The sequence below is a fragment of the Rhinatrema bivittatum genome, chromosome 9, assembly GCF_901001135.1.
Source record: "Rhinatrema bivittatum chromosome 9, aRhiBiv1.1, whole genome shotgun sequence".
In the NCBI taxonomy this organism is placed as follows: Eukaryota; Metazoa; Chordata; class Amphibia; order Gymnophiona; family Rhinatrematidae; genus Rhinatrema; species Rhinatrema bivittatum.
Window position 1 is genome coordinate 80,049,184 of NC_042623.1, and position 24,602 is coordinate 80,073,785.

The 24,602-nt window shown below is 47.0% G+C and overlaps 1 protein-coding gene across 3 annotated transcripts in view; it reads left to right on the forward strand.

Moving 5' to 3' along the window:
• PANX2 (pannexin 2) overlaps window positions 1-24,602 on the forward strand; it is a 155,038-nt gene that overhangs the window by 19,303 nt on the left and 111,133 nt on the right. Inside the window, exon 1 of one of the 3 annotated variants that reach the window (XM_029617027.1) lies at window positions 24,052-24,308. The exons of the other annotated variants lie outside the window; for them this stretch is intronic. The gene's annotated coding sequence lies outside the window, so the exon portion shown is untranslated. Of the gene's footprint in view, window positions 1-24,051; window positions 24,309-24,602 lie in introns of those variants that run through there. 3 annotated transcript variants of the gene reach the window in all.

Sequence of the window (24,602 nt, forward strand, 5' to 3'; positions counted from 1 at the left end):
TTGTGAGGAGTCTGTGATTTTCTCTGTTAGTTATAGGAAAATTGCATCTCTAATATCTTTGTATTTTGCACAATACAAAAGGAAATGCATTTCTATTTCTGTTTTTTGGTGTTGCATTACAAGCAGAATGTAGCTTATTGGGATTTTCAGTTCTGTTTTGTCTGCATATTTCTATGTCTAGTTTATGATCACAAATGTTTTTGGTGTAGGTGTGAGGGATTCTGCTATGTTTAAGTTCTGTGTAGGGAACTGTAGCAGTCCAGTTTGTTCTGTTTTCCTATATTGTTATCTGCCATCATGATCTATGTTCTTCCAGTAGCCAGTGCATTTCTGTTTTAAGGCAATGGACCATCACGGGGTCCGCCAGAAGAGAGGCAAAGTACAGCTGCTGAGAAAAAGAGCAGCTGACCTCACCTCTAACAAGCTCTGCTCTAAAGCTGCTGCTAGCTGATCCCCTGCTGCCCATGCCAAGAGGAAAGGAAAATCACAGTTTCAAGGAGCCTAAACCCACACAGAAAGGAGGTGGGGAAGAGAAGTGCTGACTGCCAACATGAAGATCCTTAATGGGTAGAGAGAGGAAGCAGGAAAGAATGCAGCTGATCACAACCACAGGATAAGGAGATGAAGTGTGCTTCCTCTAGCATCCAAATTAACTGCCGCTCCACATGACCAGAAGGGTGTTAAGCAGGATGATAAACCTGAGGAGGGTTTCCTGGCCCAGCTACATGAGCTTTGGCTGCCTTGTTGGTCTGATACAAAAACTCCACTGAGCTATATGGCCATGGGGGGGTAAAGGACAGGCCCATCTGGGAGCCAGCATTCTGGGGTGGGGAGAGTAAAATAAGCATTCAAGAAGGGACAAAGAAGCGACAGGAAGTAGAGGGCAGGAGGAAGAGTACTCAGGAAGAAGCCATGGGGATCCATCATTCAGGAAGAGGCCATGGGGAAAAGCAGGAGCAAGTACACTCGAGAGAGTGCTCTGAAAGCAGGGCAGGAGGGAAAGCACCTGGGAAGAGGCCATGAGGAAGGCAGCAGTACTCAGGAAGGAGTATAGGGGAGGAGTACTCAGGAAATGACCATGAGTAGGGAAGAGAGCAGGAGGAAAAGCACCGAGAAAGGGTCCAAGGGGGAGAGGAAACGACCAAAAGCACTTGGGAAGGGGTTAAGGGTGGAGGAAGCAGGACAGGAGGGAGAAGACTGGAGAAGGTGATGTGGGGTGGGAAGATAGGGCAGGAGGGAAGGCACATGGGAAAGGTTAATGAGTGGGTGGAAGCAGGACAGGAGAGAAGGAAAAGATTCATTTAGAGATGTTAAGATGAAGAGGATCAGGAAAGGGGCTGCAGAGAGGAGTTGGCAAGAGGAAAGGCACTTAGGAAAAAGTAAAATATGAGAGCAAGTAGGGCAAGAAAGAAGGCATTCAGGAAGCGGCCATGAGGGGAGAGCAGGGGGGATAGCATCAGAGGGGGGAGAGGGCAGGAGGGAAGGGGTAAGGAGGGGAAGGCAGGAGGGAGAGATGACTCTCAGTGATCATGAGGAAAGTGGGGACAGACAGCTGTTAGGGTTGAAGGAAGGGAATGGGATTGATAAGCAACCGCCAGGGATCATTTTGAAATCCCTGCATGTAAAATCTGTGGGTACTAAAAATCTGTTTGTAGGCCCATGGATACAATGTATAAAGTTGACTGCTGGGGGGAGGCTGAAAGGGAGTGAGAGGCTGGTGCAGGGAGTGGGAGAGGAGCTTAATGGGAGAGACTAGTGGGTTGACAGCACGGGGGCAGAGAGAGTAGTAAGAAGGGGCTTGAAAGATTCAAAAAAACTGGTGTGGAGGATTTGGAGAGATAGAGGTGGGCCTGGGAGGAGGGAGAAACTATTGGGGAGGGACTGATGGGGAGAGAGAGTAGTGAGGAAGGGCTGAAATAAGAGGCATGGTCAGCAGCTGGAGAAAGAGACTGATGGAGTTTGAGCTGGGAGAAAGATTAGTAAGGATGTGCTGGGATTTATTTTATTTATTTATTTATTTATTAACTTTTATTTACCGACATTCGTGAAACACATCATGCCGGTTTACAAAGAACTCAGGCGGGAAATACAATAAAACAATATAAACAATATAATAATATAATATAACAAGATAAAAAAATAACATTGATAGCAGAAACAGGAGTCAGAAATACAAAATGAACCAAAATGGAGCAATAACAAAAGGGGGAGGAAGGCCGTAGGGAGGGAAGGAGGATAGGGGGGAGTGGGAAAGGGGGGCTGGGGAGCGGGAGGGGAAAGAGCATATCTAGATGAATATATAAACAAAGATAAAATAGAATAGAGGGAGACTATGTACAGTGGGAAAATGTACAGGTACTATTAACTTAAGTAGTACTAAGGAAGTATTGGACATCCGGCCGTATTGATTGGGCGGCGGTATTCACTAGGATATAACTTAAATAGTGGGAAACTATGGGTGTAGGGGGAGGGAGGAGTACAGGGGAGAGGGTGGAGGCCGGGTGGCCCAGGGATCGAGGATGGCTAGAGAAGAAGGGGATGGGTTGGGCGAAGGGAGTAAAGGGTGGATGAAAGGGCAGGGGGAAACTGAGAGGAGTGGTGGCAGGAGTGAAAAGTCGGGCGGGTGGAGTTGGGAGGAGAAGTTAAGTTTGGTTAGTGTCGGGGTAGGCCTGTCGGAAGAGCCATGTCTTGACTCCTTTCTTGAAAGTGTGGAGGGATGACTCTTGGCGTAGGAAGGTGGGGAGGGAGTTCCAGAGGGTGGGGCCAGCGATGGAGAAAGCTCTTCCTCTGGTGTGAGTTGAATGTGCTGATTTGAGGGACGGGGTGTGGAGAGTACGTGTCTGGGTTGTTCTTGTGGGGTGGTCAGAGGCGCGGAAACGGGGCATTTCATCGAGCCAGGTGTGATTATGTTTATGTAGGGAGTTGTGAAGGATGGTGAGGGTTTTGTATTGTGAGCGGAAGGAAATGGGCAGCCAATGTAGGTCCTTTAGGATAGGGGTGATGTGGTCCCTTTTACGCGTACTGGTTATGATTCTCGCCATGGAATTTTGTAGGATCTGAAGGGGTTTGATGGAGGTGGCAGGGAGTCCAAGTAGCAGGGAGTTACAATAATCTAGTTTCGTGAGCATAGTGGTCTGTATGACTGTGCGGAAATCGTGTGTGTGGAGGAGGGGTTTGAGTTTTTTTAGGATGTTTAGCTTATAGAAGCCTCCCTTTAGGAGAGCTTTGATGTGGGGTTTAAAACTTAGGTGCTGATCTATGAAGACGCCTAGGTCTCTTACAGACTGGGGCTGAGAGGGGGCTGTGGTTGTCTTCTGGGGAGTGTTTTGTCGAGTGGGGAGAGAGAAACGTTCAGGCTGATTAGAGATAACGAGTAGTTCTGTTTTTGAAGTATTTAGGGCTAGGTGGAGTTCAGATAGGTTCAGATAGGGATGAGAGGGACTGGTGAGTAGGGTATGATGCTTGATATACTGGTAGGGTGGGGTTGAGCAGGAGTTGAGAGAGAGGCTGGGAAAAAATTTCGAGAGGAGAGAAAATTGTGGAGAGAGACTGAGGGAAGAGGGTCCGATGGAGAGGGGATAAGGAGAGAGAGACATATAGGAGAGTGACTGATGAAGGGTAGTCAGACTGGTGTGATCAGGATGGGGTCCCTAAAACGTTTGGATGTTGAAAAGAGTTCCCCACACCAGGTTGGGTACCTCTATTCTAGGGCAGTACTCAGATCCTCTCAACTGTCTGAAACCTGTGAGTGAACTTTCTCAGTGACTGGTACAACTTTGTGGAACTCACTGCCTGTAGCCTTACACTTGGTAACCTGTACTAAAGAATTGAAGAAGCATCTGAAAACTTATTTATTCAAGCTCACATTTAAATAACAATTGAGCTATAGTGATTTTATATTTTATGTTGCATCTTGGGTTGTTACCAGATTAGAGATGAGATATGTCTGCCTATATTATATAAGCTTATATTTTTATTTTGTTTTATTGATTTGGCCTTAATTTTATGTTTGTTTCTTTGATGATGATCAGTTGTTAAGCTTTATTGTGAATGTTAATGTTTTATATGCCGCTTAGGGTTTTATATAGATATTTGCAGTATTGCATTTTCATAGGTAGGATTATTGTTTGATTTCCCAACTTTAGTGCTGTTTTGATATGGCAGATTTGCTAAATAAGTGCACGTGTTTTTTGCAGGGCTTTTCACAGTTTGCCTAGTAGTTAGTGGATTTGTTGTTCCCATGATGCTTATTTTTTTGAGCCAAAGCATTTGGAGTTATTTTTGAGGAGTCATCAACAAGCACTAACTGAAATGATGATTTCCTAGCATGTAGCAGATGGACTCAGGACCAATGGGTGTAGTGTACTCTTGATAGCATTTGGGAGACAGTGTCAGATTTCAATCTGATGTCAGCCTACTTATACCCGAGCAGGAAGTGCAGCTCTTCAGTATTTCTCCGTCTCCTAAGCAGTTTGGGACTCCACACACACTCACACAGTGTTAGAAAATCCAAACCAAAGAAGAAAGAAAATCTTACCTCTACAAGACGAGCCCCGCTCTCCTGCGATGATACCTAAAGGTCCCTCCCCCAGTCGAGAATTCCTGAGGTGATTTCCGAGATCCCTCAGAGGTAAGCCTCGGTCCGGTAGCCGGTTCCCGGCATGGACTTAGCCCCCAGAGTGGCTGAGAGGCAGCGGGTGCAATACCGAGCACGGCGGTGAAGGTATTTCCCCCCCCCCACCCCCACCCCACAGCCGGAGACCGCCTGGCACAAGACCGGGAAGCGCCGAGACAAGGTAAGGTAGAAAACTTTATTAAAGTCTCCGGCCTCCGAGGCTCGGCAAGCCGCACAGATCGTCCTTCTGCGTCTGTTCAATCGGGTTGAGCAGCCCCGTCCAGGCTAAACCCCGATCCAGTGCGAGGGTCCTTCCACGTGGAGACCCTCCGGGGGAGGTTGCCATCTTGCCCGTGTAGTCGTCTGCGCCATTTCTCCCCCTTGATCGCCGTATTGTCCGAACAACTGAGTCATGTGCACAGCGGCGAGCCAGGTGCACAAACTACTTGTGTGCACAGCAGTGCGCACTTCTGTCCCAGGCACGTGCCGCTGTGCTGAGCACACAAGTAAGCCTGAGCGCACAGCGGCGTGCGCATCTCACTAAGCACATCTCCTGCATCTTGCACGGCGCACCCGGAACACACAACTAAGCCTCCTGGCACGCGCACCTATGCACACAGACGCGTTTTGAACCACTCCACGTGCACAAATCATGGCACCACCGACCAAGAAAGCCAAGGGACAAACCTTCTGCCCAGCCTGCCACCTGAGAGTTGGCAACATGAAGTGGCCTCTGCCCTGTGCCTGCAGTACGAAGAGGCTCTGGGGGAACAGCATTTAAAATTACATCCACTAAATAATATAATTTTCCAAAAAATATTTTATTTATTTATTTAACACTTTTCTATACCGACCTTCATGGTAGAGACCATATCAGGTCGGTTCACATCGAATAGGGGAACTGAACCAAGAACAGTAACCAAAACAAAAGGTTGAACGTGAAAAAGCAAAGTTACATTTAACAGGGAAATTAAACTTGGAGGCATAGACTGCTGGAAGGAAGGAAAGGCTAGAGATAGCGGAGAAATTATTAGTATAAACAGAGCAGTCAGGAGGCTCTTATTCTGGGCTTAGGGGTAATCTTAATTATCATTTTTGGCTCAATTGCAGTGGCACCATATCACTATTTTTTAGTATTATGCTAAGTTGTCTTTTTTAATAGTTTTATGTTTTTACATTTTTTATTATTTATATAATTACATTTTTTGTAATATTATGATATTTCTTATTTTCTTTCTTAGAATGATATTTTTGTACACCGTTTTGATTAAACATTGTTTGTAAAAGCAGTATAGAAACATTTTAAAATAAATAAATAAAATAAAAACCGAGGCAAGACCTCCCTCAGCCAGTAGAGGAATCCGGCTCCACCAATGATAGTACACCGGACCTCGCTATCTCCGGCTCGGCCCCTCCTCAGATGGGCTCCTCGGGGAACACCGCTGGAGTCAATATAGACCCAGGGACCTTTTCCAGGGTGGAGTTCTTCAAAGGTCTGCAAACCTTTGTCCAGGTGCAATCGGTGCCACCTGTGACACAGCCACAGTCCCCACCAGAAGAGCAAAACCTTCCAGGCCCTCTCGGCCTCCCCGAGACTTGCCTCCTCCGGGCAAAACCCTCCCCTTAGGGGACACGGATACCTTGGAGGAAGAGCCAGACTCCCTGGAGGAAGGGGAAATCCCTCCAGGAATGGAATCATACCGAACCATTATGCGTTTCTTCTCCAAAGACGAGCTACCAGATCTTGTGTCTCTGAGCCTGAAGACGCTGGCCATCCCAGGCGCAAGTACCACAGTAGAACCAAAGACGAACCCTGTTCTGGGCGGGCTCTGTCAGGCCTCATGCTATTTCCCAGTGCTGCAGGGCCATCCAACAACTGATTGACCTGGAATGGAAGGTCCCGGAGGCCAGCTTCAAAAGAGGATGGGCCCTAGAAGCCCTATACCCCGTGGAACCCTCAGCCAAAGAACTCCTAGGGTTCCCCAAAGTGGATGCTATGGTATGTGCTATCTCAAAGCGCACTACCATCCCAGTCGAAGGAGGAGTTGCACTCAAGGACACCCAGGACAGATGTCAGGAATCCATCCTTAAACAGTCATTTGATGTTACAGCCATGACCCTGCAGATCGCCGCCTGCTGTGCCATGGTGACACGTGCCTGCTTGTCACTCTCCAGGGATGCAACCACATCCGCCGAAACATTAGAACCGGCGATATCTTTCCTTACGGATGCGACCTCTGACCTGGTGCGCACCTCAGCCAGGGGCGTCTCACCCATAGTGGCAGTCAGAAGACAACCCTGGCTCTGAAGTTGGTCAGCCGATGCGACCTCCAAAACGAAACTCACGAGAATGCCCTTTAAAGGATCCCTCCTGTTCGGAAGCAAACTGGAGAAGCTAGCCGACAAGTGGGGCGAATCCCCAGTACCTCGGTTACTGGAGGACAGGAACAAAAGAAACCAACGCCCCTCTCCCCGAAAATCCAAGGGCAGAAGAGCCCAGCATTTTAGACCGTACAAAAATACATACCAAGCATCTTGCACCGCAGGCAGGGCCCAGTCCTTTCGGAACAGACACATCAAGAGGGGAGCCGGCTCAGGTCCAGGGCCCAGCTGCACCCAACAATGAGAATCAACAGACCCATCCACAGAAAGAAGCCATAGGGGGCAGGCTTGCCCTCTTTTACCAAAGATGGGTCAAGATAATTTCGGACCATCATTCGAGAGGGATTCTATCTGGACTTCCACAGCATCCCTCCAGACAAATTTGTGAGATCACCGTGCTACTCCCTCTCCAAGAGGACGGCAGTGGAAACCACACTGACAAAACTACTCGGCCTAAAAGCTATAACCTCGGTGCCCACGCACCAACAAAATACTGGTCACTATTCCATCTATTTTATCGTCCCCAAGAAGGAGGGAATGTTCAGGCCCATCCTGGATCTCAAGACAGTCAATCGCTACCTGAAGGTACCACACTTCCGCATGGAAACCCTACGCTCAGTTATAAGAGCAGTACAACCGGGAGAATTCCTGACTTCTCTGGATCTCTCAGAAGCCTATCTCCACATTCCGGTCCATCACGATCATCAGCGCTTCCTATGCTTCGTGATACTGGACCATAACTACCAGTTCCGGGCAGTACCCTTCGGACTAGCTACTGCCCCTCGGACGTTCACCAAAATCATGGTTGTAGTGGCAGCGACACTGAGGAAAGAAGGCATCCTCGTACATCCGTATCTGGACGATTGGCTGATCAGGGCAAAATCTCCAAAGGAAAGTTACCAGGCGACCACCAGAGTCAACAACCTACTGCAGAATCTCGGGTGGGTCGTCATCACAACCAAGAGCTGCCTGCAGCCCTCCCAATCACTAATCTATCTAGGAGTCCGGTTCGACAACTAACAAGACAAGGTCGTTCTTCCCCCTACAAGGAGAAGAAAATTGATGGACCAGTTGCGAAAACTACTTCATCTCCAAGTCCTCGGCCTCATGACATTGACCCTAGAAGTCGTCCCATGGGCAAGGGCCCACATGCGACCACTACAATGTTCCCTACTGTCACGATGGAACGCAGTGTCCCAGAACTACTCCATTCGCCTCCAGCTACCAGCAGAGGTGCGGACCCAGCACCAATGGTGGCTACAAGAAGACAATCTGAGCAAGGGAGTAAGGCTATCCCCATCGACCTGAGTCTTGCTCACCATGGATGCAAGCCTACGAGGGTGGGGAGCCCACTGCCAGGAACTGACAGCCCAGGGGCAATGGGACAAGGAAGAGTCGGGATGGAACATAAACCGACTGGAGGCCCAAGCAGTCAGACTAGCCTGCCTACAATTCAGTCACAGACTCCAGGGTGAATCTGTCAGACAACGCCACAACACTTGCCTACATCAACCACCAGGGAGGAACCAGAAGCCAACAGGTGTCCCTGGAAATAGACCCCCTAATGGCGTGGGTGGAAGCAAACCTACAAGGGATCTCAGCCGCCCACATCATGGGAAAAGACAACTTCACTGCGGATTACCTCAGCAGAGAGAGTGTCTAGACCCAGGAGAATGGACGCTGTCGACCACAGCCTTCCAGTTGATAATAAACTGCTGGGGAACCCCAGCCATGGATCTTCTGGCAACCCGGTCCAACGCCCAAGTTCTTCAGCTGCAGATGAGAGCCACAATCCCAGGGAATCGACGCCCTCATCCAGACCTGGCCACAGGAAGACCTGCTGTACGCCTTTCCCCATGGCCACTACTGGGCAGGATCATCCGCAAGAGAGAACACCACAGGGGGCTGGTACTTCTAGTGGCCCCAGACTGGCCAAGAAGGCCATGGTACACAGACATGAGAAGACCTTGCTGGAGCAGGTCACAAAGGGACCTGCTCCAGCAAGGACCGATCCTCCACGAAGACCCAACTCGATTCTCTCTTACGGTCTGACCATTGAGAGGACTCACCTGAAGAAGAGCGGATACTCTGGGGCAGTGATTGACACCTTGCTCCAAGCATGCAAGTTTTCCACATCTCTAACTTACATACAAATATGGAGAATATTCGAAGCCTGGTGTGAGGACCGCTGCATCCTTCCGCGGACAGTCAAATTCCCCATGATCCTGGAATTTCTGCAGGATGGCTTGAAGGAGTTGTCCCTCAACTCCATCAAGGTTCAGGTGGCCGCGCTGGCCTGCTTCAGGGCCAAGGTGGACGGCACCAGTCTATCATCCCATCCAGATGTTTCCCACTTCCTGAGAGGGGTCAAGCAAATCTGACCGCCACTAAAGTGGCTGGTGCTCCAATGGAATCTCAATCTAGTACTAGACTTCCTAGCCGAAGCTTCCTTCAGACCTATACGCGGTCTGTCACTATGGCTCCTGACTTTGAAGACTGCATTCTTAGTGGCGATATGTTCAGCCTGGCGCATCTCCGAGCTCCAAGCACTATCTTGTCGGAAACTGTTCCTTAGATTCACACCGGGATCCATACAGCTCCGCACTGTCCCCTCCTTCCTTCCAAAGGCGGTTTCTCATTTCCATCTAAACCAAACCATCTCGCTGCCATCGCCAGATGAGCATAAGGACTTGGAAGACTCATGCCTTCTTTGCCATCTAAACGTCGACAGACTCCTAGTCCGATACCTGGAAAGATCGGAATCCATATGAAAGACGGACCACTTATTTGTTCTTCACAGCGGGAAGAAACAAGGGGAAGCGGCCTCGCGAGCAACCATAGCCCGCTGGATCAAAGAAGTATTCAAGGCGGCCTGCGTAGAAACTGGGAAGCCTCCACCTCTACGTGTCAAGGCCCATTCCACAAGAGCCCAGGCAGTGTCCTGGGCAGAAACCAAGATGCTGTTGCCCGCCGAGATCTGTCGGGCGGCGACGTGGTCCTCCATTCACACCTTCTGGAAGTTCTACCACTTGAATGTTCAGGCCTGGGAGGACAAAGCATTCGCAAGGGCAGTACTAAGTGGGCCACGGGCAGCCTCCCACCCGGTTTGGGAGTAGCTTTTGTACATCCCATTGGTCCTGAGTCCATCTGCTACACGTTAGGAAATGGAGAAATTACTTAACTGATAATTTTAGTTTTCCTTAGTGTAAACAGATGGACTCAGCATCCCGCCCATGGCTGCCCCAAAATCCGGAAACCTCAGGTGACAATCCCCGAGAGCAAGACAAGTACGGGTAAGCCAGACTTTAACCCTAGTTTAAGACACCCATAGTTGCCAGGTGTCGGCGTTTTTCGGTTGAGTGCTCTGGCGGTCTCCCGTTGGAAATCAATTCAACCAGTTCAAGTTAATCAAGTTAGCCAAGTTAATCAAGTTATTAAAACACACATATATCTACAATTGCTTTTCGAGGAGAATACTGAAGAGCTGCACTTCCTGTACTCAGTCTCCCAACTGCTATCAGGAGTATACTATACCCATTGGTTCTGAGTCCATCTGTCTACACTAAGGAAAACGAAATTCAGGTAAGTAATTTCTCCAGTGCTTCACTGAAGGAATAATTTTAATTTTATTTTTAATTTTCTGTCTGGCTTTTCATCTACAATAGAGGTTCTTTTTTTCTCATGTTTTCCTATTGTATATTGGATTCTGAGTTCCTTTCTATAAAGGGCTAGATTTAGGCATAGGCAACATAGACATGTTTATAGAACACCGAATTCTGCAGGTGCCCGAAAACTAGGACTCCTCCCCGCCCCCCAACCCACACACACATATTCACAACTGCTCTCTAATTTCCAGGGGAAAATCCTCTTCCCCAAGTCCACTGCCTATGGGCACAATAATTTTAAATCCTGCCCAGTTTATACATGGTAGGCTTTCTGGAAACAATATTCAAAGACATTTAGCCAGATAACTCACAAGTTATCTGGCTAAATGCCAACATTTTGAACATGAGGGCACTTATCTTTTCAAATTGCTGAAAGGTGCAAACGCGCGCACACACACCCAAACAGAGAAGTCGACACAGAGGGGCTGATGCAATTAAAATTAGTCAGATAAAAAGAAGCTGACATAGCAACCCAGAAAACACTGGCTGGATTGCATTGTAGTGTAATGTGATCCTGGCTGAAAAAAGTAATTTTAAAAGGTACCAGGAGGCAGAAGGAGGGAGGCAGAGAGGAGTCATTCTTTCCAAAATATGCCGGACCGTGGGAGTGGGAGCCGGCCCCAGTTCCCAACCAATGTTATATTTTATATACTGACTAAGGGATTTGGTGGGGTAGGGGCTTGACCCAGTAGGGTCTTATTGCATATCTTGGGTGGGGGTCAGGGATTTGGGCTGCCAGGCCCACGATGCACTCTTTTGGATTTACAGGAAAGCCACTTAACCAGCTATATTCCATTAAGCCTCATGTTATCTGGCCGCATGTGGCCAGATTGTTGCGTCCGTCGGTCTCAGACGGCTTCTACCTCTGTGCCTCATCTTTTTTCCTTCTCTCTCCTCAAGCCTTGGGAAGATGGCTGCTGCCGTGTCTTCATGCCGCTCTCTCCGGCGTCCCCGGATCGGCAACAGCGACTCTGTTCGCCATGATTTTCCTGAGGTCCTCCTAGGGTGCACGCGCTGCACGCCACCCACGTCTTTATCCACGTCATGGTGGGAACCTCGGGGGCGTCCCCTCCGAGTGGCGTCATCACATCCTAGCTAGCTGAGTTAGCAAGGATTGACTTTGAATCAGATCGGATTGGACTGCCTCTGGTCTATGCCACTCTGCTGCTTCCTAGCTGCCGCAGGAAGCTCTCTCCGCCCTTCGGCGTATTTCTCCACTAACTTGGGTACCTGCTCCTCGGAGGCCCTTCTGCTCTATTTCAGGTACCTTTCTTGGGATACCGGATACTCGCTCCTCGAGGGCCTGCTCTCCCTAATCTGGTGCCTGCCACTGAACCACTTCTGCCTGCCTGGACTTCCAACATACAGCTTCTGCTTCAGTGAGTACTAACCCTGTTAGTCTGTCTCACCTACAGCTTCAGCACTCCGGGTCTATGTCCGGGACCTGCCCCTGCTACACCGTGCTGCCTAACTTCTACTCGAGTATGAGATTGGTCTCCTCTGCTGAGGACCCCTGGACTACTTCTACTGGGTTACCTTCACTGCTGCCCGCTCCTCGTGCAGTACCAATAAGCTGTACAATAAATTCACTTTTCTATGTTTGCGTGTATAGAGTCTAGCCTAGTACTGTGGTTCCTCACGGGGCTCCTCCCCGTGCAGTGGTCATCACCGCAGTACCCAAGAATCCACTCCAACACCTCAAACCCATAACACAGATAACTTTTTAAACCTAGCTGGTTGTATTCTAACACAGCCAGTTATATGTAGCCAGATAATGTTAGGCGAGTAATGTAGGGGGGTGTTTATCCAGCTGAATATCCAGGACAAGTCATATGGCTAATTTAAATTGGATAACTTGTCTGTTCCCTGCCCTACTGAATATTTGGGCTCTCTGTTTATAATTGTGTAACCCTTAGTGAGGGTTTTAATCCCAAGGGCACATAACTTATTGATACTCTTTGGGGCTTCTCCAGCTAGCGATCAATTCCCATGCTCAAACTCTTTATCCTAGAATGCACTTTTTCTATGGGGAAAAGCTCTCGCTTATGGCCCAAACCATGATGTCTTACTTTCATTGTGTTTAGAGAATTGCTGCATCCGGTGAGATCCCTGGACAAATAAACAGGACCTGACTTGGGGTGTTAAAGTTTACTGAATTCATAATAATTAAATAAAAGTTCATTTGTCCATAAATAGTGAAGTTATTTCTGACTGATACATGAATGATTTTCTTTGTAGGTAGGTGTCCTTTGTTTCAGGCATCTGAGTAGATCTCCCATGGTGATTTAAATTGCACAAAGCTCACCCACTGGCTAACTGGAAATCCTATTGGTGGGGTCCCCAACTTCAGATCAAAACAGTACTACCTTGGTTCACATCCTGTCTGGACACCCAGCCTGTCCTAGTTCCATGGGTGGAGCTCTGGTTGGGGTGTCTCGATCTTGGTCTTTCATCTTCAGTTGATATTTATGGGGACATCTCTTGGGGAAAGGTCAGTCGGGATCAGGCTATACTAGCACTTCATCCCTGTGGGGAGGGGGGGTCCAAAAACCTCCCCACACTGTTCAAATCCAAAAAATACTTCTAAATGGTGACCTGGACATATGTTCAGTCATCACTGTCTCTCGCAGAAGGATCTGTCACTGGTGCTTGCCCGCCTAGGGTTTACAGTAGGCTCACAGGTCTTCGGTCCTCTAGGTAAAAGCCCTTTTTGTCCAAAAAGGGAATTGGGCATAAAAATCTTTCTCACAGGAGAAGCAGGATGGTTGTCCTCACAAATGGGTAACATCGAGGATGGAGCCTAACCACGGAAAACTTCTGTCAAAGTTTCTGGAACTTTGACTGGCCCCTACTGGGCATGCCCAGCACGGCACTAACCCTGCAGCCAGCAGGGGTCCCCCTTCAGTCTTCTTTTTTCCGCGCGGCAGCTGCCACGCGGTGAAGGAGCTCTTACCACATTCATGACAGGAAATTCTTCTCGAACTTCTTTGAAGTTAAATACGCCCCACAGGGGTCCCCTTTCTATCTACATTTAGTCCGCGGTGTTTCGGTAAGTTTTTTGCCGTTTTTCGCCGGCTACCGTCGAGTTTTCCCTTCGCGGCCTGCTGGCCGTCGACCGTCCCGTGGCTAAATTTTCGGTCAATGGCCATGGCGTCGGGGTTCCGTCGGTGCCCGGATTGTACGCGCACCATGTCTATCACAGACCCTCACAGAGTCTGCGTATTATGTTTGGGAAGTGAGCATGATGTCCTGACTTGCACCAAATGTGCCCTTATGACACCAAAAGGTCGCAAAGCCAGAATGGAGAAAATGGGACTCCTTTTCCATGCTCACACTCCGCCGTCCATCGCATCGACGTCCTTGGAACCGGCACCGTCGAAGTCCTTCCATCGTCGGCAACCTCCCGGTGACCGTCTGCCATCGACGTCTCCACGGCCATCGACCCCCGTCCCTTCCCCCGAGGATCATGGGGATCGGAGGGAGAAGCATCGTCATCGACATCGCAAGTCTCAGACCATCGAGGAATCGAAGTCTTCGACCTCGCTACCGTCCGAGCCACCACCGAAGAAGTCTCGATCAGAAGCGGCACCATCCACTCCTGTTTCTGAGACAATGAGGCAACCCTCACCCCATCGGGGTTTGGGAGCCGCGATTCCACCGGTGACGGTGGTCCCTCCGCCTCAGCCTCCCTCTTCCACGGAGCCGGGTATTGTTACCCCAGGTCTCCGGGAAGAACTGGACTGGCTGGTCCAGGAGGCCATCGATAAAGCGATGCAACGGTTCCAGACTCCTTCGGCACCGACTCCGCCACCGAGAGTGGAACCAGTCATCGACCCGATTCCAGCAGCACTGGCACCGCTGCTCGCACGGATGGAAGCGCTTGTGACCGCCCTTCCACCGGTAATACCCGGGTCACCGACAGCACCGGTGCGCTCCCCGATGCCAAATTCATCGGGTACGGAAACACCGTATCGAATTCCTCCTTCGGGAGTAGTTCCATCGGTGCCATGTCGTCCCTCGCCACCGTTACATTACTCCGGGGCGATACGTACATCAGCTCCATCGATGCCTTCGATGCCGGCACCGATGCTTCCAAGGACATTTTCGATGCCCCCGGTGATTTCTTCGGGTTTCTCGGAGCCTCAACTGGGTCCTTCAGGTATCCAACCCCCTCGGGGTCCTACAGGTCAACAACCTGATCCTTATGACACCTGGGGGTGATAATTCTTCCTCGGATACTGATGATTTACCTTCACCATCCTCTCCTGCTGAAAGCAGAAAGCGTTCTCCTCCCGAGGACCTCTCTTTCACAAATTTTGTGAAGGAAATGTCGGAATTGTTCCCTTTTCAGCTTCAATCGGAGCAAGATGACAGGCACCAAATGATGGAATTACTCCAATTTTTGGATGCCCCAAAAGTCATCACTTCCATTCCAATTCATCAGGTTTTTCTGGACCTTCTAAAAAAGAATTGGGAAACTCCTGTATCTGTTGCTCCAGTAAATAAAAAAGCTGACTCTACTTACCTGGTACAGTCAGCACCTGGCTTTCAAAAACCTCAGCTAGACTACCACTCTGTTGTGGTGGAGTCAGCACAAAAGAAAGCTAAAAGAATGAAGCCATACTCATCCATACCTCCCACTAAGGAGGGTAAGTTCCTAGATAGTATAGGCAGAAAAGTTTACCAAGGGGCCATGCTTATTTCTAAAATAGCTTCTTATCAGCTATACATGACCCAATATAACAGGGTCATTTTCAAGCAGATACAAGAATTTTCAGATACCTTACCAGAACAATTCCAACAACAACTTCAAACCCTAGTGCTTAAAGGGTTTGAAGCTGGAAAGCATGAAATACGAACATCTTATGACATATTCGATGCTTCCACTAGACTGTCTGCTACAGCCATCTCGGCAAGGCGCTGGGCTTGGCTTAAGTCTTCTGACCTTCGCCCGGAGGTTCAGGACAGGCTCTCCGACCTGCCCTGTGTAGGGGATAATTTGTTTGGTGAGCAAATTCATCAAATAGTTGCTGAATTAAAGGATCATCATGAGATCCTTAAGCAGCTCTCATCGATTTCTTCTGACTTCCCTTCTAAACAACCATTTAAGAAGGAACCTAAAAAGTCATTCTTTCGTCCACGGAAGTATTATCCCCCACACACCAAGTCCAGGTCAACGAGGCCGTATCAAAAGCCTCAACCTCACCAACCTGGAAAGCAAAAACCCACACCAGCTCCGCAACCAGGTCCTGCGTCGGGGTTTTGACTTTCAGTTAGAGAGCAGATGCCTAATCCCTCTACCAAACATACCAGTTGGAGGTCGACTAAGCCATTTTACACAAAAATGGCATCATATCACTACAGATCATTGGGTGCTAGCGATCATTGCACAGGGTTACCATCTAAACTTTCTAACTCTTCCTGCGGACTCTCCGCCTCTACAAGCGTGAAGACTTACCGACCACTCTGTTCTTCTAGAGCAGGAGGTATCTCTTCTCCTCCAGTCCAATGCTATAGAACCCGTTCCTCTTTCCCAACAAGGACTGGGGTTCTATTCCAGGTACTTTCTGATCCCAAAAAAGTCAGGAGGACTTCGACCAATCCTGGACTTGCGGGCCCTCAACAAATACCTTCACAGAGAAAAGTTCAAGATGGTAACCCTGGGCTCGCTTCTACCTCTGCTACAAAGAGAGAACTGGCTCTGCTCTCTAGACCTCAAGGACACTTATACCCACATTGCGATAACTCAGTCTCATCGCAAATACCTCCGATTTCTAGTAGGCCAAAACCACTATCAAGTGCTCCCATTTGGTCTGGCATCCGCACCGCGAGTTTTCACCAAATGTCTCGTAGTGGTTGCAGTGTTTCTCAGGAAGGAAGGCGTCCATGTATACCCCTACTTGGACGACTGGTTGATCAGGGCCCCAACCCAGCAAATCGCTCGGTCTTCCCTGACCCTGACAATTCAAACGCTTATTTCGCTGGGATTTCTTGTCCATTACGAGAAATCCTACTTTCTCCCATCTCAAACCTTATCCTTCATTGGAGCAGACTTGGACACCTTACAGGCAAAAGCCTTCCTTCCTCATCAACGTGTCCAAACCCTTGTGTCCCTAGCTTGCCAATTGCAGTCTCAACCTACAGCAACAGCTCGCCAATTCCTCATTCTGTTGGGACACATGGCCTCTTCAGTTTATGTGACTCCAATGGCCCGTCTAGCCATGAGAGTCATGCAGTGGACTCTGAAATCACAATGGATACAAGCCACACAGCCTCTGTCGACCATTGTTCGCATCACCCATGCACTCCGTCTGTCTCTTGCCTGGTGGACAAATCGATCCAACCTCCTCCAAGGCTTGCTCTTTCATCCACCAGATCCTCAAATAATTCTCACCACCGACGCCTCCAACGTCGGCTGGGGAGCCCATGTAAACAATTTACAAACTCAAGGATTCTGGTCTCTAGAGGAAGCCAAACACCAGATAAATTTCCTGGAGCTTCGGGCAATCCGATACGCTCTCCGGGCTTTTCAAGATTGTCTATCAAATCACGTAATCTTGATTCAGACGGACAATCAGGTGGCCAGGTGGTACATCAACAAGCAGGGAGGCACAGGCCCCTTCCTTCTCTGTCAGGAAACTGCGCAGATTTGGGCAGAAGCCGTCTCCCGTTCGATGTACCTCAGGGCCACCTACTTGCCGGGGGTAGAAAATGTCTTGGCAGACCGGCTAAGCCGTGTCTTCCAACCACACGAGTGGTCACTCAATCCCTTGGTAGCGACCTCTCTTTTCCAGCAATGGGGTTATCCACACATAGACCTCTTTGCGCCCCCTCAGAACCACAAAGTGGCCAATTACTGCTCTCTCATTTGGACTCAGCACTCTCGGCCCAGGGATGCATTCTCCCTCCCATGGTCAATAGGTCTGCTTTATGCATTCCCTCCACTTCCTCTTCTGTCGAAGACTCTTGTGAAGCTACGTCAGGACAAGGGAACCATGATCCTGATCGCACCTCACTGGCCACGCCAAGTGTGGTTTCCCATACTCCAGGATCTCTCCATCCGCAGGCGCATTCCCTTGGGAAAGGACCCGCATCTGATCACTCAAAACGACGGATGCTTCCTCCATCCCAATCTCCAAGCATTGTCCCTGACGGCATGGATGTTGAAAGGTTAGTCCTTCAACCACTTAACCTATCGGATTCAGTTTCTCGTGTCCTCATCGCTTCACGAAAGCCTTCCACAAGAAAATCTTACTCTTATAAATGGAAAAGGTACACATCATGGTGCACTTCACAGTCCCTTGATCCCCTTTCCTGTCCAATTCCTAAATTTTTGGACTATCTTTGGCATCTGTCGGAATCAGGTCTAAAGACCTCTTCCATTAGAATGCATGTCAGTGCGGTAGCCGCCTTCCATAAAGGTATCGGGGATGTCCTTATTTCAGTACAACCCCTTGTAACACGCTTTCTTAAAGGCTTGCTTCATTTGAAGCCACCTTTACGTCCTCCGGCCCCATCTTGGGACCTTAATCTGGTTCTTGGTCGCCTTATGAAACCACCCTTCGAACCTCTTCACTCCTGTGACCTTAAATATCTCACATGGAAAGTGATATTTCTTCTGGCTATCACTTCAGCTCGCAGGGTTAGTGAGTTACAGGCCCTAGTTACCTATCCGCCTTACACTAAACTCCTGCAGGACCGGGCAGTACTCCGCACTCACCCTAAATTCTTACCTAAGGTAGTTTCGGAGTTTCATATTAATCAATCCATCATACTACCTATTTTCTTTCCCAGGCCCCACTCCAACTCCGGGGAACAGAATCTGCATACCCTCGACTGTAAACGTGCTCTAGCTTTCTATCTAGACCGTACAGTTGCCCACAGGAAGAGTACTCAATTATTTGTATCTTTCCATCCTAACAAGTTAGGGCAACCCGTGGGTAAGCAGGCTCTGTCCTCCTGGTTGGCGGACTGCATCTCTTTCTGCTATCAGCAAGCAGGCATTCCCTTTCAAGACCATGTTAAGGCACACTCTGTGAGGGCCATGGCGACTTCAGTAGCTCACCTTCGATCGGTGCCGCTTCCTGACATCTGCAAGGCTGCTACCTGGAGTTCTCTCCATACATTTGCAGCCCACTACTGTTTGGACAAAGCTGGAAGACAGGATTCCATCTTCGGCCAATCTGTCTTGCGTAACCTTTTTCCAACATGAAGTACCAATACCCTTCCGCCTACCTGGTGGGGTGCGGATGTCCTCTACCAAATTCCACCCCAGTTGTTGTGCCTGTTGCACGCCGTTGGGTACTTTTGGTACACGTTCGGACATCCTCAGCTCGGTACTCACCCATTTGTGAGGACAACCATCCTGCTTGTCCTGTGAGAAAGCAAATGTTGCTTACCTGATGTAACAGGTGTTCTCACAGGACAGCAGGATGTTAGTCCTCACGAAACCCGCCCGCCACCCCGCGGTGTTGGGTTTATTTATTTATTTTATTTATTTAACAGTTTTTTATACCGACCTTCATAGTAAATAACCATATCGGATCGGTTTACATTTAACATAGGGTATAACTGAAGGAACAATTCAGGTAAACAATAAATAACCATAGATAGGAATAAGTCAAAGTTACAATCAAAGGGAGTCAAGAACTTGGAAGCTTAAAACAAGCTGGAAGGAAGATAAAGGCAAGTATTAATTATGAAAGATACGATAGAGAGAACGGGTTAAAGCTTGAAAGTGCTTTAACCTGGAGGTACCAGAGTCCATAGTTCATGAAAATAAATGCCAAGGCCGGATGAGAGTGGAAGCCATTAGTGATTGTCTGGAGGATCGGAGAAGGCTTGGTGGAAGAGCCACGTCTTGAGTCTTTTTCTGAAAGTTAAGAGGCAGGGTTCCAATCTGAGGTTTGCAGGGATGTTATTCCAAATAGATGGGCCTGCTATCGAAAAAGCTCTGTCTTTGGTCGTGGAGAGACGTGTGGCCTTAGTCGGAGGAAATTGTAGAGTGCCTTTGAGAACCTCTCTAGTTGGTCTGTTAGAGGAGTGGAGTTTGAATGGGATTTCCAAGTCGAGTTGAAGTTGATGGTGGATGGTTTTGTGAATTAGGGTGATTGATTTGTATAGGATTCTAAAATTTACTGGTAACCAATGTAGGTTACTGAGGATGGGTGAGATGTGTTCACCGCGGCTGGTGCTGGTCAGCAGTCTCGCTGCCGCATTTTGTAACATCTGCAGTGGTTTGGTGGTAGATTTGGGGAGGCCTAGGAAGAGTGCACTGTAGTAGTCTATTTTGGCGAATAGTAGCGCTTGTAGGACTGTCCTGAAGTCCTGGAAAAATAGTAATGGTTTAAGACGTTTTAGAACCTGTAGTCTGTAGAAGCAATCCTTGGAGGTTGTGTTGACCATTTTCTTTAAGTTTAGTCGATTGTCTAGTATTGCCCCAAGGTCTCTAACATGCTTACAGGTAATGTGAGAATTGTGAGGTGATGGTGGCGGAAAATTGTTTTCATTTGAGGAGATGAGGAGTAGCTCTGTCTTTGAGGCATTGAGGACCAGGTTTAAGCTGTTAAGTAGATTGGTGATGGAAAGAAGGCAGTTATTCCAATGGGTAAGAGCTTTTGAGATAGATTCTGTTATAGGGATTAGAATCTGCACGTCGTCTGCATTCAGATAATGAATTAAGTTGAGATCCGATAACAGTTGGCAGAGGGGGAGAAGATAAATGTTGAAGAGGGTTGGAGATAAGGAGGATCCTTGTGGTACACCTACGGTTGAATTTGTTAGGGGAGACTCTTTGTTGTTGATTTTGACCTTAAAAGTTCTATTGCTGAGGAAGGACTTGAACCATTTTTGGGCTGATCCAGAGATGTTTTGTTATTGTTTTCTTATTTTATTTTTCGGCACTGCCTGTAGCTTTGAAACAAGACTGAAGGGGGATCCCTGCTGGCTGCAGGGTTAGTGCCGTGCTGGGCATGCCCAGTAGGGGCCATTCAGAGTTCCAGAAACTTAGACAGAAGTTTTCCGTGGTTGGGCTCCATCCTCGATGTCACCCATTTGTGAGGACTAACATCCTGCTGTCCTGTGACAACACCTGTTACATCAGGTACGCAACATTTGCTATCTCTTCTGTAAATTAGTAGGAGAAAGGACCCTTTGGCCGGGCGTGCATGAAGAGGTATCACTTCTAACTGAAATTCCTTCCTGGTGAGGCTCGGGGGCCTCACAAGAGTGAAAAGCCAGACCATCTTTACTGTCACAAGGTTTCCTAAAACTGATTCCAAAGAGTTATAAAATGGCTGGGCCAAATAGGGTTGAGGCATCCAATCCAGACCCTCCATGTTGGAATGGACTGTGTGGGATGGAAGATTCATGCTATTAAAATTCTACACAGGGACTTAGTGGCATCTAGTGGCCAACCCACAGGGGTCCCACAATTGGATTCCTTGACTTGCGTAATTATGACTGTTAATGTTAATTGCTCTTTTTCATTGCCTTTATTTGCAAGATAAAGGGCATACTGAAAGTCAGTCATGAAATAGTGGTGTGGAGCTAAATTAAAGTTTAGCTTTTAATATGCCAACCAACAGAGGTAACTATTCTATGCATGGGTGTGGTGTGGTTTGTCTCTCTGTCTATGGTGTGATCCTTCTTTTTGGGGCTGATGCAAACCCCCAGTTGGATGCGAGTTGTATAGGCGCTGTCTAATCCCCTTATGCAGTAAGGGGATTAGCACCTACACAACACACATCCAACACGTGGCGAAACCATAGCACTCATTACATGCAAATTCATGTTGATGAGGCTATTAGTAATCACCCGCAATACAAAAAAAAAAATATGCGTTTAAGACGTACATTTTTATGCTAAAAATTAACGCCTGCCTAGAGCAGACGTTAATTGCTGAGCACTCTCAAAGGTTGTACATCCTCCTACTTAATATATTGTTATATATTGTTGTGATATTAAGTAGGAGGAACAAAATCTTAAAACAAATTAAAAAAAAAAAAGTTTTAAAGTGCCAGCGTCAGGTTCAGGAAACGGACGCTCAGTTAACAAGCATCGATTTCCTGAACCCTTGGCTATGCACCGATTAGAAAACAGCGGACAGCCAACCACTTGCGGGCTCCTGTGCCTGGGGGCACGTTAGGAAAGCAGGCGCTGAGTGTTCAGTGCCCACTTTCAGCGCATTTTAATTGCATCAGCCCCTCAATGTCGACTTCTTTATTTGGGTGTGTGTGTTCGTTTGCTCCTTTCAGCAATTTGAAAAGTACCAAAACTGGACCTTTGAGCTGTTGATTGGCAGTGTAATTGCCTGGTACTTGGCAACTGATTCAAGAGCTGATTGGTTGGCAAGAGACTTTGCTACCAGGACAGGAATCCAAGACCCTTTCATATGGATGTAAGGGATCCAATGTTCAAAAAGCTTAAATGTTCAATATAGTAACAAAAAAGAAAGCAAATAAATTAGTCTTGTTTGAAGTTTGTTCATAAAAATATGTATTTTTAGTGGTGTTAATATCTTCGCAAAAGTTTTTCACCAACTCTCCTGAATGAGAAAATTGCAAAGTGGCCTCTCGCATGAAAAGATTGGGCAACCCTGGGGTAGCAGATACTTTTTTTAAAATTACAGGCAGGGGGTGGAATGAAAAATCAGGCCATGGGTTCTTTTTTTAAAAATTACAATCAAGAGGGTAACTGCTATTACAGTGCCTAAATTTGACCAGCAAAGTAGGCAGCTGGCGCTGGAAATCTGCCCCCTAAGTTTTTCTCCCATCTCCGATCTATCCTTACTCCTGAGCCTAGCTAGAATTTGGCTGGCTAAAGCTGGTCACCTTGTGAAACTTAGATGGATAAAATTAGCTACTCATCCCTGTAAATGTTAAAGGCTTTGATCTGATCAGCTATGTCCTTACTTAGCCGGCTAGATCTCTTTTAAAACTGAACTCTAAGGTATTATAATGTGTATCCAGTTCTTGAGTTTATTTATGAATATGCATTTCTACAATAGTAATCAAAGCAGGGAAAAACTGCACAAAATAACCATTATAATACACCTTATAAAAACATATTAAACAACATCAAACCACTAGAATAGTGGTGCTCAAACCAGTCCTTGGGCTCCCCCCCCCCCCCCCGCCTGTTTGGTTTTCAGGATATCTCTAATGAATATACATGAGACATATTTGCATACACAAGAAGTAGTTCATGCAAATTTCATGCATATTCATTAGGGATATCCTGAAAACCAGCTTGACTTTGAAATTCTTCACTCATCCATTTAAGATTCTTCTTTGACATTTTACTTGTACTTCAGAGGTTATTCAAGCTTTTTTCTTTTCTACTCTTTCCACAAATTGATTCAGCGTCTTCTGTTCAGCTACTCTACAATATGTTTTTATCTGTAGCCAAATTCTATTTGAATTGCCCTAAAGATCATTTTGATTGAATCTTTTTTTGAATCTGTTCTAGGATTCAGATTTTGTGTTGATGTTCTTGAAATATCCATATTCCGGTTTATCTTATCCTTTTTTAGCATTTTTTTTTAACTTAGTATTTGTTATCCAGACAGGGAAGTGATCTCATCTACAGTCTGCTCCTAGTCTGCTTTTTAGATTCTGAATATATTATTAATGATTATGTAAACAATTAGATTTGTTATTGTATTAGCTGGTAATATTCTTGTCTAATTAGCTATTTCTTTTGTTCAAGCTATGCATTAATTATAAAAAAACAAACAAAAACAAACCTGGGTTTTGTGACAGAATTGTCTTAATCTTTCCCTTCTTTTATTCTCCTAGTCCAAATGGACCCACAATGTTCTCATACTTTTGGGATCTCATTTTAGCATTAAAATTATTTGCAATGATTTTACAACTCTTATTTTCTTTTATAACTTTTCCAGTTCTTCATAAAATAGTTCAGCTTCACTTCTTTCTGCATCTTCATTTGATGCATAAATTTATGTCATCTTGTGTCATGGAATTAATCTTCAGTGCTAGTATCCGTTCATATTAAGATTGATAGCATATGACCTTGCTATTCTTTGATTTAGAATAAAAGTCATACATCATAATTAAATAAAGTAGAAATAAAGGTCAATGAACACATTTGTTTACTGACCTTTGTTAATGGTGGAATGAAGGAAACATCCACATTCTGGCAATAAAAGGGTTATAGTTACAATAAACAATGCTAAGACTGGAAACCTGGACATTTCCTTTGTCCAATTGGTTGTATTGTAACCGAGGAGTGGCAGAATAATAGAGGCACAGTTGGATGGGATAGCCCATTTGCTGCTGCCTGTGGGGAAATACAGGGAGGGAGAGGCAGATGGCACATCAGAGCTTACAGTGCTACAATACATAACTCCTGATCCCTCCTCCTCCTCCTTCCAGCCTCACCAGATGCAGACAGAAATGCTATTTTTCCATCTCTACATCAGACCCTTGCCTTCCAGTTTCCTTTTCTTCCTTCCTTCTGCTGCAAGTCTTGTTCTTGCATTCTGATGCTGATGCATATTCATGCTATAGATTAGTGTAAATGGAAGATCCCCGCTTGCGCTACTGGCTTTCAGCAGCAGGAACAAGCTCCCAAGCGAATGAATCCCCTACCACATCCAGCCCTCTGGAAAGGCAGAAACATACAATGTAAGTTATTAGACTCTGTGCTGTCTTTAAAAAGTCATTCTTTTTGTTCATCGTCTTCTCGTAATTCAGGGATGTAAGTTATTAGGAAATATCTCTGATGGCAATATTTATTGTAGCTGTAACAGGCAGCATATCTTAGCCTTGTGCTATACCGGCAATTGCTTTGCATTGTCCTTGTGCTGGCTCTCACATGGGCATGCAGGGAGCTAAAGGATATAATTAATTTACTATCTCTATTAATGCAATCTTAATGTGAGCATCACTTTCACCTAATTCCTCAAGACAACTCTTAAC